The sequence below is a fragment of the Elephantulus edwardii genome, unplaced genomic scaffold (assembly GCF_000299155.1).
Source record: "Elephantulus edwardii isolate Elephantulus edwardi_28Jun2011 unplaced genomic scaffold, EleEdw1.0 scaffold00019, whole genome shotgun sequence".
NCBI lineage: Eukaryota > Metazoa > Chordata > Mammalia > Macroscelidea > Macroscelididae > Elephantulus > Elephantulus edwardii.
The window spans coordinates 27,675,084-27,681,333 of NW_006399769.1; the positions used below are offsets into that span (position 1 = coordinate 27,675,084).

A 6,250-nucleotide genomic window follows, 5' to 3' on the forward strand; every position below is an offset into this window, starting at 1 on the left:
TTTAAGAATGTTACACATTCTTATACATGCTTTTTGGGGGGCCTGTTTGCATTTCTGTTGGATGTATATATCAAGTAGAATTGCATAATCTTTAGCATTAAAAATGTTTCTTTCTAAACAAAAAACTCTTACAAAGAGAGTATAGCTTGCAACATTATATAGATATGGCACGCCTATTCATTCCATTTCACAAAACTCCAGACTAACTTGCTTTCAATCTTCCCTCCACTTATTAGTTTTCTTCTTTTCCCCAAGAGTTCAGCTCACCATCATTTCCTAAGGAAGATTTATCTAAATTCTGTATTATAATATCTTATCACCACAGTCTCCCATTTTTCACAGCTACAATTCGTAAAATGATTTGGCCAATTCCTCCACAAGATGTTTATTAACATCAGATCAGGATGCATGGTCTTTTTTATCACAGTCTTGATTTATGGAGTGTAACCAGTGTATTGTTCGTGAACAAAAGCACATGTTGAGTATCTATTATCCCTTCACTCAAAACACCCAATCAAATACACTTCTTCTCAATGTTTCTGACTACTACCAACTATCCATTGAAAAAGAAATGTGTACACTTAGTATTTTTGCTAAATATTTTGCTAAATCCTATTTTACAATCAAGATTAAATGACAGATTGACCAACTAGGCCTCTCATGAATAGCATTTTTATTGGTTTCTGGAGATTATGACTATCACAAGTAATTCTGCATAAAGATTATATTGTCTCATTACCAATTGTGCTTACTACTTGGTGTTTTATGTAAAAAGTGGATTAATTCCACAAAGATGAGTAGGATAATACTAACACATCTTCAATGTTTGTTTGTTTCAGCTCTGGCAGTGTAGCACACTGAGGGCTGTATTAACTGACAGGTCAAGGATTTCTGGCAATTCAAATCCTTACCATCCCCTCTGATGGATAAAGATGGGTAGTCTCCTCCATTTATGATTTATAGCTGTGGAAACCTTAATGAAGGGTAGCTGAAAGTTGGAACTGACAACAGTGAGTTTGGAATTTTTTTTTATATAACCAGTTGACATACTGGTCATTCTGTGTTTTAGTAAGAGTTGCTTAGTGGCAACTACAAGAACCCCAAAGGTTTGTATTTTTTATAACTTGCTCACATTTCAAGTGTTAACAAAATATTTACAAGTGGACATGCTTACTTTCCCCCAAAGGATTCACAATCTTTATATAAACTCAAAATGTTTCATAAAAACATTTTACTTTTCTTATTAGCCTAATATAGTCTCAATTATTGCATTAATATACCAATGAACTATTTAGAAAGAACGCTTAAGGAATTGCAGACTGAATCTTCCAAGCAAAAACTTGTGGATCATCTTGCCAAAAAAGATAAAATGTTAAGTAGGGGATTATTTTATTGCCCTCTTAATCCTCCCGACATTCTTTTCCTAAATTAGTCTTCAAACTCAAACTCAGCATCTGAAAGAGAATGTAGAGATCGTATCCTGAATTCCATTTCTAAATTAAATTATGTCGTCAACAGGAGTATCTTCCTTTCCTTGTAGGCCCACTGCACTCTTTGGTGCTATCAAGTCTTCTCCAACTCAGTGACAGTGTGTTTAAGACAACAAACCCTTGCCTGGCCCTGCACTGGCCTCAGTTCCTGTTGTGCATAAGTTCTCTGTTGTCACTATGTCAATTCTTCTCCTAGAAGGTCTCCCACTTCTTCTAATATCCAAACATGATGTCTTTCCCCTCCGGATAGCATATCCCAAGCGTATGATATGAAGCCTCATCTATCCAAGGCAGATTTCTTCTTTTGGTGATCATGGTACACTCAATATCCAAGACAATTCAAAGGCATTGAGCCTTTTATTTTTCTTATTCAATGTCCAACTTTGGCAAGCGTATGAAGCAATAAAAAAAATTATGGCTTGGGTCAGATGTACCTTTTTTTTCAAAATAAAAAAAAAAAAAGAAAGTTAAAGTACATTTGAAATAAAGGATCCCATTCCAAAACGAAAGGAGTGGAGCAGAGGGGAAATGTATTTTTGTTTTTAAAGTGATATTCTTGCTCTGTGATAAAGAGGTCAATGGTATATTTGTTCAATGCAACACATCACTTGTTTTCTTGACTGAGGCTTCCATTATGTGTTGACTGTGGATCCAAGTAAAATAAAACCCTCGACAAAAATCAATCTTTTCTCCTATCCAAGTACTAACCAGGCCTGACCCTGCTTAGCTTACGAGATCGGGCACATTCAGGGTCGTATAGCCATAGACAATCTTGTCTATTATATTGTTTACTGGTTCTCTTGAGGTCTTCTGAGGTTCATACCAGAAACCACCCTAACGACTATACTCTGTGAGCTTCATCAGTAAGTGTTTCAAGTATTCTTGGATTATATAAGCAAGACCATTAAACTATAAAAAATAACAAACCAAAACTCACTGCTGTAGAGTTGGTTCTGTCTCACAGTGCTCCTTCACTTGGTTTCTAAGGCTATAAATTGTTATAGAAGAAGATTGCAGCTGGCTGACTCAGACCACCGAGCTTCAGGTTAGCAGCCCAAATAATCAGGCACTGTATCATCAAGCTTCCTTATAAAAATAGCAGTAAAATGTCACCCACATTTATTGCACCATTACTGACAATAGCAAAGAGATGGAAGCAGTCCAAGTGCCCCCCCAACAAACAAATTGACAGAAACATTGTGGTATATTCATACAATGGCATTAACATGCAACACTGGAAAACAAGGAACATGTAAAACATTACACAGTATGGATGAGTCTGGAAGACATTATGCTGAGTGAAATTTCTTAAGTCACACAGAAGACTGCTTTTATAGAACAGGATTGACATGGGGTGGTGGGAAAACAGGAAGAGTGGACAGATAATGAACATTACACTGGAATATATGAAGGAAAGTACTTTCTGTAATGTTTGTATTATTACATGTATGACTGTATGATTAGGTAGTATATGTATGACAACAATCTGGAACAAGAAGTGAAGAGGGAAGGGGATGGGTAAGGAAATACTCATTAATGAATGAATGAATCCCACCCCTCCAATAGCAGTAAGGTTTAAAATTTATACCAATTTGTTATCAAGAAAATCTATCACAAGCAGATCTTTCTTCAGAGAGGATCATGACTGAAATGCAAAGATATAAGAGTTTGAGTGACTTGGTTACTGATCTCAAAGTCATATTCTAGATATTTACTCATCTCAAAGTCATATTCTAGATATTTACTCAAAACACAAGTTTTTTCACTTGAAGAAAATGATATAAACGAAGAATAGAGTATCTACAATTCCATTACTAAAGGGAGATTTAAAAGTAGTACATAGCTCAAGAATTCAACTAAAACATGAAAGAGAATAAAAATTATCACTTTGTACGACTGATATATTAAAGAATAGCATTTCTAATGGGAACTTTTAGCTCTATTGAGATTTGTTTCAGACTACTGTGCAATCTGGAAGACTTAGGTAGAGGTAGAATATTTAAAAAAAATCAAATTCAAACTCTACCATCGAGTTGAAATCAACTCTTAGCTGACCCTCCACAAGATTTCTGAGCTGTACACTCAGAAAAGGACTGTAAACTCAGAGAGGACTGTCTATCTGCCAGAGAGATGTGGCCTTCTGTTACAATATCCAAAACTCTAAAACTGCTAAATGTGACTATTAAAAATATTAAAAAAAATAATTTTCAAATATTCAGCTTTTAAGAGTATTTTAACTGGGTTGGAGTAGTATTATTTTATTTAGTATCTATTTAAAATAAATCCAAATTTAAACAATACTTAAACAAAAGATCTACTAATTATCTTAAGCCAATGCAAATTTCCAGTAATTTAAACTTGGTAGAAACAAGGTATCTACTATAAGTAAAAACTGTCTTGGAAACCTCAGACTTCATAATAACTCACAAAGCTTTTGCAAATCTTCCTACTTTTTAAAAAGTCATCTAGTTGGTCTGACTCCTGGTGACGCCCATCATCCTAACACAATGGGCTTGCCACCCGTCTTCCTCCTGAGAGTGGCTGGTGGATTCACACGGTCAGAAACTTGCAGTCTTTGGATCAGCAGCACAACTCCCTGTGGACTAAAATACCAAAGCTCCCTCAAAAAAGTTTTTTAAAGAGTGCTTACTTACAGTCTGATGTCAAAAGAAATTTCAACTATTTCTGCAACAGAAGCAAACACCTATCATAATATTTTTTAAGATCATCATCCAGTAGGATGATTACATAGTATTTAAAAATACACAAAAATATACAACTAGTAAAGGATAGAGAGATATATGGTTTGTTCTGATTTTAAATGTTAGTGAACTAATTGTTCAAAAATCGTAATTTAAAATCATAAAGTCAGGAAATCAAAAGAAGAATTGCATTAGGTAAATCTGCTGTCAGGGATCTTTCTAGAGTACTGAAAAGGAATGATGTCAATATAGAGACTAAGGTGCGCCTGATCAAGTCCATGGTCTTTGCAATTACTTGCTATGCATCAGAAAGCTGGACAATGATTAAGAATGATAAAAGGGGAACTGAAGCCTTTGAGCTGTAGTGCTAGAGAAGAGTCTTGAACGAATACCATGGATATCATACCAAGAAAACAAATGGTCTGTCTTGGAGAGGGTGAAACCAAGTTTCTCCTTGGAGGCTAGGATTTTGAAGCTCCATTTACATACTTTGGGCACATGATCTGAAGGGACCTACCCTTGAAGAAGGGCATCATGCTCGGAGATCATGCGTAGGCGAGAAAGGCCTCAGATGAGATGGATTGATAGAGTGACTAGGGCAATGGGGGTAGGTGTGTCAGAGTCAGTGGGACTAACTCAGTACAGGGTGGGCTTCATAGCTATTGTACATAGGTCGCTATGAGTTGCAAGTGACTCAACGGCACATAACAACGAAACCATTATGACTTAGAAAGATGGGCAATCTCTTTCTATACAATCTAAACCCACTGAAGGTCAACTATGAGTAGGTTCTTACTTGACAGCAACTAGTGTTTGAGTTTACTTAGAAAATACTTCTAAAAATTCTAGCAGAGAACATTAATTTGAGATTAGTATTATCAGCTATAGTAGTATTATACCTTATAAATACATTTACATATGCTTTCAAACTGGGTTTTGGTTTTTATTTTTAAGATTAAGGAGTTTATTATAGAATATGAGAGGCAAAGACTCCAGGTAACAGAAAGCTCTGGAAATGTTCTGTCAAGTAGGGGCCTGGCTTTGACCTCCCCAAGAGGATAAGAAGACTGGTAGGTCAGCAAAAAGATTCTGACAGTCACCTTGTCAGGGTTAAGGGTCTCTTCCAGGACGGTCCCCGTCCCCTACCAAAGGTGAAAGGAGACAAAGAGTATTTATTGAAACAGCACAGAAGCATGAAGAGCTAAAAGCAAAGTCTGACACAGAAAGAGAGAGTGGTACAAAGGACCTTACAGAGAGGCTTTTGGCTCTGAGTACCCCAAACACACTGCCAAGAAGTTCTCTAAAATGTCACTGAAAAGGTAAAGTGTCTAATATTTTCAAGAGCCCCCTGGACTTCTCCCCCACATGCCACATTACACCTCAAGATGCACATAGTAGAGACAAAAGGTTACACTTTTGTAAAAAGGAAAATGAGAAAGAGCCCTGATGTTATGTAAGGAGAGAAGGCACTGAAGAGTGCTGGGCCTTTCCTACACGGACCTGTGTTCTGCAAAGCAAACTGACAGCAGCATCATGGCATAGCTCTAGGGGAGCATTTCACCTTTTGTTACCCAGGCTTCAGTGTATTCTATCCTCTGTTCAAGGGCTGTCAATCTCTTGTTTAGCGCTGCAAGTCTTGAGCAATAAGACATAACGAATGAAGTGAGAAAGTCTGTGATTTTCTTGATGTTGATGGTGATGACCTCAATGTACTCCTGGTTTGTCCAGTCCTGGTGACTTCCTGCTGCACCAATCCTCTTGCCCAGCCATCATGGCCCCCTAACCAAAAGCAAATGCCCAAACTGAGAGTTTTAACTGCTTAACCCATTAGCTCACGATGATGATATTTATTCTGGAAACATTATATACTATCATTATGTATATACCCCAGACAAGGGAGTTTCCAAGAGTAAATGCTATTTACTTTAAAGATAAATTATCTGGAACACATATAATTCATCTTATTTTACATTAGAAATAAATATGATACATGTAAATGAATTTTTAATTCACATTAAATAGCTTAAAAAAGAAACAAACAATTTTTTTCAAACCAAT

At 36.4% G+C, this 6,250-nt stretch overlaps 1 pseudogene; it reads right to left on the bottom strand.

Annotated features, from left to right (window-relative positions):
* Window positions 1-5,736: 5,736 nt before the first annotated feature.
* Window positions 5,737-5,962, bottom strand: LOC102845372 (annotated as a pseudogene).
* Between the last annotated feature and the right edge of the window lie 288 nt (window positions 5,963-6,250).